This window comes from Bos indicus x Bos taurus, chromosome 21, assembly GCF_003369695.1.
Source record: "Bos indicus x Bos taurus breed Angus x Brahman F1 hybrid chromosome 21, Bos_hybrid_MaternalHap_v2.0, whole genome shotgun sequence".
NCBI lineage: Eukaryota > Metazoa > Chordata > Mammalia > Artiodactyla > Bovidae > Bos > Bos indicus x Bos taurus.
Genome location: NC_040096.1, coordinates 232428 through 243788, shown reverse-complemented (window position 1 = coordinate 243788; position 11361 = coordinate 232428). Strand labels below are relative to the sequence as shown.

Here is an 11361-nt window from a genome sequence, read left to right as displayed (position 1 = left end):
GAGGTGGGGGGCCTGAAACTGGGAAGGGTCAGAAGTGGGGGGAGGGTCTGAGAGTGGGGAGGGCCTGATGCTGGACTAGGGCCATGATAGTGGACTGGGGTCTGATGCTGGACTAGGGTCTGATGCTGGACTAGAGTCTGATGCTGGACCAGGGTCTGATGCTGAGGGAAAGGTCTGATGATGGTGGGCAGCCTGCTCCCAGATGTACATGGAATTGAGGATAAATCTCTATGAGAAATATGTTTTTCATACTTTCCTGACCAGCTTGCTATCTTCTTTTTAATTTAAGGATAATTTTGTGCAATATCGGTTGATTTCTGCCATACATAAACATGAATTACCATAGGTGTACATATGTCCTGTGCCTCTTGAATCTCTCTCCCACCTCCCTTTGCTACATTCTTGTTTCTATGGATATATGAATAATAAAGACTGTTGACTAAAATAACATGAAAAGCTCCCACACACAAGTGTGCACATGCACACTCCCTAGTGCATCATTCAGGTCCACGTCAGGGTTGCCCTCGGCCACCCCGCCCTGGGACCGACAGCAAGCCACGACACCTGAACTTTTTTCCCACTCTCAGCCCACTGCCCGCACCTCAGCAGCAGAGGGGCCCTGTTCCCACAGATGCTGAAGTGATGGAGCCTCTTGTCTCTGGAGCCAAGGGCATGAACACACCGTCGGTCGTCCTCTGGGGACACCTATGCTTCCACCTTCTGGCCCTTCCATTGTATCCATCTGTTTCTCTTAACAGAATGTCCGTGTGATGACCCAGGCTCCCATTACCAGCTCTGGTCTGTTCTCAGTGAGAGTACAGCTTACCCTCAGCACTCTTTATTCGCCCTGGGAAATTTTGCTTCAGTACTTTATTGAAAGAAAGCAATAAATAATACTGTGATAAAAATAGTTCAAAAGTAGACTGTACATACTTTGTCACATATTCGGGAAGTTCACAAAAGATTAATAGGAAAATAGAACGATAACAATGAATTGTACAAGTAAATTAAAGGCGGAACCCACATGTAAAGAGACATGCTGTCTCTGTCTACCAAGATACCAGCTGCATAATATCACACCATGACCTGAACGCATCTCTTGCTGGCTTTTTTAATGTGCTGCTGAAAAAGTAAAAATTACATTTGCTACTTATACAATCCAGAATGGCTATGTCCTCACAATCTAAAAATGTACACCTAGGTCCATTCTTTAAACATGTTTACAAACAGAGGCAAAAAGATGATTTACATAAAAATAAGGCCTTTGTCAGAGCTGCACTACACTGTCTGTCTGGGAAGTGGCACCTTCACTGTCCAGCTCGATGGCTCTGCAGTGGGTGCAGGGCATCACGATTGGTCCCTGAAGAGTCTCACCAGAGAGCAGGGATCCAGGTCCAGAGAGACTAGGTTATGGGAGAGATTTTCATAGTCTTCTAGTCATCCTTTCAGCCCAAATTTCATTAGAAGCTCACATTTAACACCCAGTACTTTTAAATCACTTCACGCTGCAGACAAAAAGCATTTCTTGCTAGAAAAAGTACAGTTTAGGCCAGTTGTTAACATCCAACAACAATTGGTTGAAATTAAGTTTGCTTATTTCAGAGTGATTGTTGGAGAGCTTGGTTACATTCTGGAAGGATAATGCACACCGTGTCATGATGATTTTACAATTGCAGGGAAACCCCTTCTCTCATGGTTTAACATTTAAAAATTAAGCAATAATTACAATAAATGCATCATTTACACAAGCCCTATATTTGTTCCTAGGATTTATACAGACAAGCACTACAGTACATTCATTTGAAAGACTAAAATCAGGTATCAGAACATGAACTGATCTGAAAGGATATTTATAGCCTGAATATATAAGAAAAGTAAGTAATAATATAAATGAAGTCATAACTTTACATAAATATCAGAAACATTAAATTCTAAAATATTTTCTCTATGGTATTCATGAATTTTTAACTAATTAAAAACTCTGTAATATCTTTGGGTCCATGTAACAAGTATTAACAGAGTAAAGATTACATCGAGTTCAAAATGTAGTCTTTGTTGTGTACTGGATGCTGTATAATCATCTGGAGAATTAGTGCAGGTAAACTGGAAACAAACACACAGACAAGTCAGTCCTGGGTGGGCAGCTGGTGCCGGAGTCCCTGCCCCTCCTGATAGCCCCACCCCCCACCCCATTCAGGGCTTCAGCTGCTTTGAGAATTCAGAGAAACATGGAGGACCAAGCAGATCAAGGAGAGAACTCTGTGGTTGACTTTATTCTGACATATAGCTAAAAGCTCCTGGTAAAAAAAAACTCAAAAGCCCAATCCAGCTTTCTAGCTGAGATGTGAACAGGACAGAGCAGACAGCCTCCTGCCCTCAGAGCCACTCAAGCAGGGCTGGACCCCAGGGCCGGACCCACCAGAGGACCACCCAGAGTAGCACCTGCAAAGGAGGGTGGCCACTCAGCAGCAGCCGAGTCCCAGATGCCGGTGCACCTCCATGTGAAACACTGGCCTCTGCACAGAGAGGCCCAGGGCAGGGCAGCCTCGTGAACCCTGATACTCTGGGCCCTGTTCCCTCTGAGAACGTGCACGCAGGGCGTGGCCGGCAGCACTGCCGCTGTGGGAAGGACACCTATGCACCCCTTCGCGAGGGGCGTCGGCCATGCTCTGACCAGTCCGGCGGCAGCAGGGTGCCAAGGTCACGTTGTCTGCTGCTGAGGGCTCTCCCAGGCCAAGCTCCAGAGACCCGCTGACCCTCCACTCCCCAGGGCGTGGGCTCTGTGCCCCTGCGGGACCAGGCCAGCCTGTACTCACCCTGAAGCTCATCAGGAGCAAGTCCTGACTGTAGCAGAATCCAGCCTCTTCGTTCCGGCCAGGCTTCCTGGTCCCATGAGCGCAGGAGGAAGGGTGCAAACACAGAGTGTGGTTAGTCGTGCAACGTCACACAGGGCACGAGGACACACAACGCACACCCGCAGCAGTGCCCACTCCTACTGAAGGTCTGGGGAAACTTCTAGAAGGTGGATGAGCTGGAGAGAGCAAGACTGGGGGCTGCCACGTGGGGGTCCCTGCCACCCGGGATGGGGGGGAGGGTGGTCAATGGCACATTTGATGACATAAACGCTGTCATGGGGACATATACTCCATGTCAGCAGCTGCCAGCCTCTCCTTAGACCTACGGATTCACAGATTCCACACAGTCTATTGTTATTCAATTTTACACTTATCTCATTCCCTTAGCTGCCAGCTTTATGAGAAGAGGTACGAGATGACAAGACCACCATCAAATGTGAAACCTCGAGATCAGATGAGATCAGGCGCGTTCAGGGTGGTATGGCCGTAGAAGGAGGCGGCTACTGCGGGGCACCCTAAGAGCCCTGTGCTGCACCTCCCTTTCGCTCTGACCTGCAGGTCGGGCCAGCCGGCCGCACCTCTCCACGGGGGCGCACGCTGTACTTGAGCCGAACAACCCGTGACCAGACCCTGGCGGCCAATGCCGCCACACCCCCGAACACCGCCACCCTCCCCCCGCCCAACACCGCCACCCCATGGCCAGCAAAGGCCTGGCCAGGTCCAGCGGCCCCGAGGGCTTCCGGGACCCCCAGCGGCAGGCCGGGCGTGCATGCGTGCGGGGCCTGGGCGGGTGGGCTGAGGGGCTTGGAGGTCTTGGCGCCCTCCCACCCTGGGCCTCTCCAGGCCCAGCCGCACTCTGTGAGCCAGGCCTCCCCCCATCCCGATCACTGATCAGGGCCACGCGGCCTGGAGGTGTCTGGCTTCCAGCCCCGCCGCCCACCCCCTGCAGCCCGTGGGCCTCTGAACCTCCTGCAGGCCTAGGCGCAGCACAGCCAGGGCCCTGAGCACCCATCCTGCCCATCATCTGCCCGGTGCCCAAACCCACCGGGAGCCACGGAGGCACAGTCCACCGGTACTCCTCAGCCCTGCCCCTTCGCCCTACCGAGGCCCCCCTTGCCCCCACAAAGCCCGCCAAGCACTCGACCTTCCTGAGAGAGCAGATGAGCGACAGGCAGGCACACGGACAGACACACAGACAGGAGACAGCCGGCCGGCGCAAGCTCATCAGCCAGAGCCATAGCACCTGTGAGAGGCCGGGGCCAGAGGAACGGATGGGCGCCGGGTGTCAGGAGAGTCAGAGGCAGAAAGAGACGAAGGTTCAGAGACAGACTCCAAGACAGCGAGAAGGAGATACAGACAGACAGACATACGCGTGCACGCGCGCGCACACACACACACACACAGGGAGGGAGAGACAGAGAGAGGGAGACACAGAGCGAGTGACAGAGAAACAGCAAACGGAAGACAGACAGGGGAGAGAGGATGGCATCGGATCCGAGACAGACACACTGGCACAGCCCGAGAGGCACCTCAGAGGGAGGCCACACACAAGAAGCAGATTCCCCAAGGGAGGGGGCATCAGCCTTGGGCCAGGCCCCGGCTGGACGCGGTGCCCTGGGGCTGGCAGTCACCCGTGGGGACCCCAAGACTTCCTCGAAGCCGAGGTCTCAAAGGTCCCCTTCAGCCTGGCTACCTAAGGCGAGACCCAGCCCCCATCCCCAGGCCAGAGGGTGAGTGTGTGAGCATGTGTGTGAGTGTGTCAGTGTGTGAGTGTGGGGTTGGGTCGACTTGGGGCCGGGTGGATACCCAGAGTGGAGGGGGGAGGGTGTGGAGGCCAGGGGTTGGGAAGCTTGCGTGTCCTCTTGCTGTCTCTCTCTCCCTCTTTCTCCATCTCCCTTACCTGTGGTTTCCAGCTCTTGACCTGTCTCGGCGGCAGGGCGTGTGTGTGTACTTCCAAACCCAAAGCAACTTTCTGTGGAGACGTAGTGAAGGGTAAATGCACTCTTACTCATCTGATATATCCTAAAACACTGGACATGTCTGGACTCAAACTTTCAGGGCCGCCTTCCTGCCACCTCTGGCAAGCATTGATGGTGCAACAACTGTAATCCTCTAAAGGATCAAAAGTCCTGTACAAGTCCAGACATCTGCTCTGTACAGTCTCTTCCTACAGTACAGAAAAGTACAGAACAGAATGACACATTCTTTTTTTATTGTACAGATGAATCAGCTTCTATCTGCTGCCTAGTCAACATGGTCAACATGAGGGAGTCAAGCAAGAGTTCCAAATCTCTTGAATGTGGTCCTTGGAAATACTTCTGTTCAGTGGCTCAGTTGTGCCCAACTTTTATGTGACCCATGGACTGTGGCCCGTCAGGCTCCTCTGTCTGTGGTATTTCCCAGGAAGATTACTGGAGTGGGTTGCCATTTCCTTCTCCAGGGCATCTTCCCAACCCAGGGATCAAATCCAACTCTCCTGCAGGCAGATGCCTTCCATCTGAGCCATGATACAACTAATTGCCTAGTCAAAATACAAAGAAAAGAGCTAGTGTTCTACTAATTGGAAAGATGATTTAAGAAACAGAAGCTTTCCTTTGTTGGTATATTTGAATCTTTATTTAGTTTTATTTTATTTTTACGATTAAGGCTACTTGAACAAGGCAATGGAGAAACCCCAGAGTTGAAAAGCAATGGAATTTTTAAAAGAAACATGTGGCAGGTGAAACTGTCTTCATTTTTTAGAGTTGGTTCAATGCAAAATCTTTATTCAACAAATATGACTCTTGTGAACTTTATTTCAAATCTCCACGATGAATCACTAAGGCATCAAGAAAGAAAGGAGTAGAGGTGGAGAAAAAATGAGCAACTTTTCCCCTTGGCTCCATCTCAACCAGCTGCTTAGTTCCTTCATCTCGTGGACTACGATCTGGGATAATTTTGTTTGTCTGATTTTTATTTGGGGACAGTTTCTAGTCACAAAGCTAGAAACAGTGGTGGGGAAGCCCTTCTTTCCATTCCACATCAGACCCAGTGGACAGTCCAGGCCCTGCCCACTGCATTGAGTCTGTAGCAACAGAATCACCAGCGTTGCTAGTTAAAAGTGCATATTCCTGGAATCCACTCCATTAGATAGGTGGTAGTCTGGAACCTACAACTGGAAACTTTCTTGATGATTCCAAATCACACAAAAGTCTGAGGACGATGGAAAATCTTCACATTTCTGGAAGAGCCACATACCTACAGAAGGAACCACCAGAGTTGCCTGAAATGGTAAAGGTATAAGTATTGGACTGAAAGTCGAAAGGTCTCCACCTTTGCTATGTAAGTAACATTATCTTTCTTTGAAATGAAAATGGATAATCCTAAAAGTTCACATTGTTCTAGAGCATTAAAAAAAAAAAAAAACCCCTAAATTATAGAAATCTGATGTACGAGTTCCTGGAAAGCAAGAACCTATATTTATTGATATGTCTTCATGCCTTAGATTGTGCCTTGAATATAGTGTGCACATCAACAGAAGAAAGAAAAGACCTGAATCAACAAAGATACAAAAAGATCAAAAGTGCTGAGCCAAGGGAAAAGTTGAGGCTTCAAAGAACTTTTCTGTCTTTCACACACGGAATAAATATTGAGCACCTACTATGAGCTAGTAGGCATGTAATATGTTTCTGGAAATAGAATGCTGAGAGAAGAAGACACACAGTTCCTGCTTTCACTGAGACTAATCTAATGATAAATAACAGGCGGATACTCTGAGAACTTCTATAGGGGCCTCTTCCCTCACCCAAAACTGGGTGTCAGAGAAGGCTTTTCAGAGTCATAATTGAGTTGAGATCCATAGGTTGAACCAACGTAAACCAGGGTTGAGGTGCAGGAAGAATTTCAGGCAGGTAAAATAGCATCTTGGAAGGCTATGTGACAAGGGAACCTTAGTCCATTCAAGAAGTGAAAAATGCCCTATGGGATGTAACCAAAAGAGTGCAGAGGGCATTCCAGTGAAAAGACAGAGAAGAAAGTGGGGACCAAGCAATGAAGGGATTTGGTCATATATTAAATATGATGGGAAAATACAAGAACAGTTTTAGCAGAGAGGTGATAGAATCGGATCTGCATTTTAAAAAGGTCATCTTGCTCAACATCACTAATGACTGGAGAAACTCAACTCCAAACTACAGTGAGGTACCACTTCACATTAGTCAGAGTGGTCCTCATTGCAAAGTCTGTAGATAACAAATGCTGGAGAGGATGTGGAGAAAAGGGAACTCTCCTCCACTGTTAGTTGGAATCTGAGTTGGTACAGCCACTATGGAAGAGTATGGAGGTTCCTCAAGAAACTAAAACTAGAAGTACCATATTATTCAGCAGCCCCACTCCCAGGCATATATCCACCAAAACTATAATTCAACAAGATACATGCACCATCTGTGCACATATATCTGTGTGTGCACAGGCACGCACGAGCACGCACGATCGCCTGTGAGGCTGGGGGTGGGGCTGGGGCTGGAGCTGGTGCGGCCCCCGGGATCGCCTGAGGCATGCCAAGTGAGCCCCAGATGGAGACCTGAGGGACGGTCGTCTGGTTTCTTGGAAGCCGAATGCGGAGGGGCTTGAGGGATTCACGGAGGCAACCCAGGTCTGCAGCGGGAGTTGGTGCCCTGACCACCCACCCTGGGAGGGTTGGGGCTGCGGAGGTTCAAGATCTGGGACGGGGGGCAGGGGCTAAAGGAGAGGGGAGGCAAAAAGGCTACAGCACCTGGTATTCCCAGGCGGTCTCCCATCCAAGTACTAACCAGGCCTGACCCTGCTTAGCTTTTGAGATCATAGGAGATCGGGCACGTTCAGAGTGGTGTGGCCCTAGACGGAGGTGGCTGCTGCTGGGAGCCCTAAGAACCCTGTGCTGCACCTCCCTTCCGCTCTGACCTGCTGGTCGGGCCGGCCGGCTGGCCTGCTGCACCTCTCCACAGGGGCGCACCCTGTACTTGAGCCACAAGACCCGCGACTGGACTCCAGCAGTCTGGAGTCAGTGATGCCATCCAGCCATCTCATCCTCTATCGTCCCCTTCTCTTCCTGCCCCCAATCCCTCCCAGCATCAGCGTCTTTTCCAATGAGTCAACTCTTCGCGTGAGGTGGCCAAAGTACTGGAGTTTCAGCTGTAGTATCAGTCTTTCAATGAAAACCCAGGACTGATCTCCTTTAGAATAGACTGGTTGGATCTCCTTGCAGTCCAAGAGACTCTCAAGAGTCTTCTCCAACACCACAGTTCAAAAGCATCAGTTCTTCAGTGCTCAGCTTTCTTCACAGTTCAACTTTCATATCCATACATGACCACTAGAAAAACCATAGCCTTGACTAGATGGACCTTTGTTGGCAGAGTAATGTCTCTGGTTTTGAATATGCTGTCTATGTTGGTCATAACTTTCCTTCCAAGGAGTAAGCATCTTTTAATTTCATGGCTGCAGTCACCATCTGCAGTGATTTGGGAGCCCCCCAAAATAAAGTCTGACACTGTTTCCCCATCTATTTCCCATGAAGCGATGGAACCAGATGCCATGATCTTAGTTTTCTGAATGGTGAACTTTAAGCCAACTTTTTCGTTCTCCTCTTTCACTTTCATCAAGAGTCTTTCTACTTGGTCTTCACTTTCTGCCATAAGGGTGGTGTCATCTGCATATCTGAGGTTATTGATATTTCTCCCGGCAATCTTGATTCCAGCTTGTGCTTCTTCCACCCCAGCGTTTCTCATGATGTACTCTGCATAGAAGTTAAATAAGCAGGGTAACAATATACAGCCTTGACGTACTCCTTTTCCTATTTGGAACCAGTCTGTTGTTCCATGTCCAGTTCTAACTATTGCTTCCTGACCTGCATATAGCTTCTCAAGAGGCAGGTCAGATGGTCTGGTATTCCCATCTCTTTCAGAATTTTCCACAGTTTATTGTGAGCCACACAGTCAAAGACTTTGGCATAGTCAATAAAGGAGAAATAGATGTTTTTCTGGAACCTTCTTGCTTTTTCGATGATCCAGCAGATGTTGGCAATTTGATCTCTGGTTCCTCTGCCTCTTCTAAATCCATCTTGAACATTTGAAAGTTCACTGTTGACGTATTGCTGAAGCCTGGCTTGGAGAATTTTGAGCATTACTTTACTAGCATGTGAGATGAGTCCAATTGTGCGGCAGTTTGAACATGCTTTGTCATTGCCTTTCTTTAGGACTGGAATGAAACCTGACCTAACAACCTAGATGTTTTCAATTGCATATGCTAAAAGAACTGGCTTTGCAGTTTCCAAGGGAAATAAGGTTCATTTTAACCAATTTTCTCTGAAGTCCAAGGCATATCACGGCCATCCTGCATCAAAAAGTCATCTTTCCTTTATGTAGTCATAGTTTCATGCCTAAATTATAGACCAACTCGTGCTCAAATTGACTCTGATATCAGGGGCTGATCAGCTGATAAAAAGCTTGGATTGTCCTTCTGGAGGTAAGTGAGACCTTGGTCCCATAAGAAGAATATGAGGGCTTAAGGGAATTTGCAGGAGTGGGGAAAGCTTGGTCTGTCCTATGTGTACCATAATCTTAAATAATGCTTATTTTCTTTATCGAAGAAAAAAAAAAACAGCTGATAGAAACAAATATAAATCACTGAAAGTTAAAGAAATTCATCATCTGTGATTGAAAGGTGCATTCTAAGAAAATTTTGTTCTCTTAACCTAGACAGGAGACTAAATTCCAGTCTGGTACCAGCTTACCAGGTAACAAACAAACAAAATTGTTTATGGGTAAGCTTAGAAAAGTCTTGTCCACATGTATTTTGAAGTAGCAGTATTTTTGCAAAGGCATCGGTGTGAAACCATAGAAAGCATGTTTAAAACCTGATTAGATAGAAATTGACAAAGTAGTCTGGTCACTGCTGTGACTTGAAACACTTGAATATGATAACTAGAATTATAACTGACAGCATTTTACCCGGATGTATCAGATTTTCATGGATGTCACATAATTTCTAGGATACCCATATTAGTAACTGAAGGAGTCTTTGGCCTAGAAAAGAAAACAACAGTCTCAAAGGCCCTTGCTGAATCATCTAACTTTGGAGAAAACAAAACCGAACTTTAGGTCCTGCCCTGAGGCTCCAGGACAGTTGTATCTATCTGGGACTTATCACCCCCTGCCCAACTACAAATGCCATCTTTCTCTCCTTCTTTTCTGACTCGGCCCAAACTATACCTTACAGAAACATCCACCATATAATATAACTTGGGAAGATTCATTACTCTTTCTGACAGCACTTCCCATGTAGTTTAACATGCCAAATGAACTCAGGTTGATTAATATCTCTCTTTGGGAGGTCTCAGGGGCCCTCTGAAGCATCCCAAAGTTAGCTAGAAGCCAATTATTTAGGCAGGCTTGTTCATACATATCAAAAGGGTTTATAACAGTCAGGTAGGATCACATAAGTCACTGTGAAACAATACTTCTCCACTTAGCCAAAGTCAACAAAAGATTTCAAAGGTAAACCTAGAACAGCTCACTTAAGAGGTAAAGAAACTTAAAATCCATTAGTAAAGGCAGTTCAACATCTCAAGAAAACTTGTATTAGGCACAAAACTCTTTTCTGGGTGTCCACTTTCCATAAAACCTCCTTATCCCGTTCTGTACCCATTCCTTTGCTTCTCCCATCCTGAAACTGCCACCTGTAAGACAGAACTACTTCGTCTTCCTTCATAAAATGTGATTTCATTCCTCATACCTTCTTTAATAACAAGTCATACATTTCCCTTAAGCCACCACGAACTGACTTTTATATTGGCATTCTATAGATTCGTGAACGTATGTATCAGTGATAATTCAAAAAAAAAAAAATGCTTTCTTACACTGAACATGTCAGGATGGCACCAGACACTATTCATGGATAGTCAAAAATCTCTTTTGTTTCTGTGTAAGAGGGAGGTCCTTTCAAGTAGTGAATGTTTCAGAACCTTAATTTATTTGGAAATGACCTAGCTATTCAATACACTGTCATCACTTAATTTAGCACAATGATAGAAACTCAGGTAACCAAAATCTGGAGAAACTATTGTAAGTTCAGTTCGGTTCAGTTGCTCAGTCGTGTCTGACTCTTTGTGACCCTGTGGACTGCAGGACGCCAGGCTTCCCTGTCCATCACCAACTCCAGGGGCTTGCTCAAACTCATGTCCATCGAGTCAGTGATGCCATCCAACCATCTTATCCTCTATCATCACTTTCTCCTCTGCCTTCAATTGAGACTATTAGAGACAGATATTTTAGAGTATAATTATTGTTAATAGTTTATCTAAAAGCTCATATCACATTTACATTTTTTAAGTTTTTTTGTTGTTGTTTAGAGGTACTTTCTTGTTGACAAGCTTGTGACAGATGTAACAATATAGCAATTTTTAACTTATAAAAAACCTAGGCACTATGAAAATGTGCTTAATGTTAATGTCTTAGACATGTCTATAGTAGAGTAGCGGAAAAAATATACT

At 46.7% G+C, this 11361-nt stretch overlaps 1 long non-coding RNA gene and 1 pseudogene across 1 annotated transcript; both read right to left on the bottom strand.

The window, feature by feature from the left end:
• Window positions 1–852: 852 nt before the first annotated feature.
• On the bottom strand, window positions 853–2877 carry LOC113879543. The gene is made up of 2 exons (XR_003507374.1): window positions 2817–2877; window positions 853–2103 (listed from the first exon to the last, which is right to left on the bottom strand). It is a non-coding gene; the product is annotated as an uncharacterized LOC113879543 (long non-coding RNA).
• A 4719-nt stretch (window positions 2878–7596) lies between these two features.
• LOC113880224 lies at window positions 7597–7715 on the bottom strand (annotated as a pseudogene).
• Between the last annotated feature and the right edge of the window lie 3646 nt (window positions 7716–11361).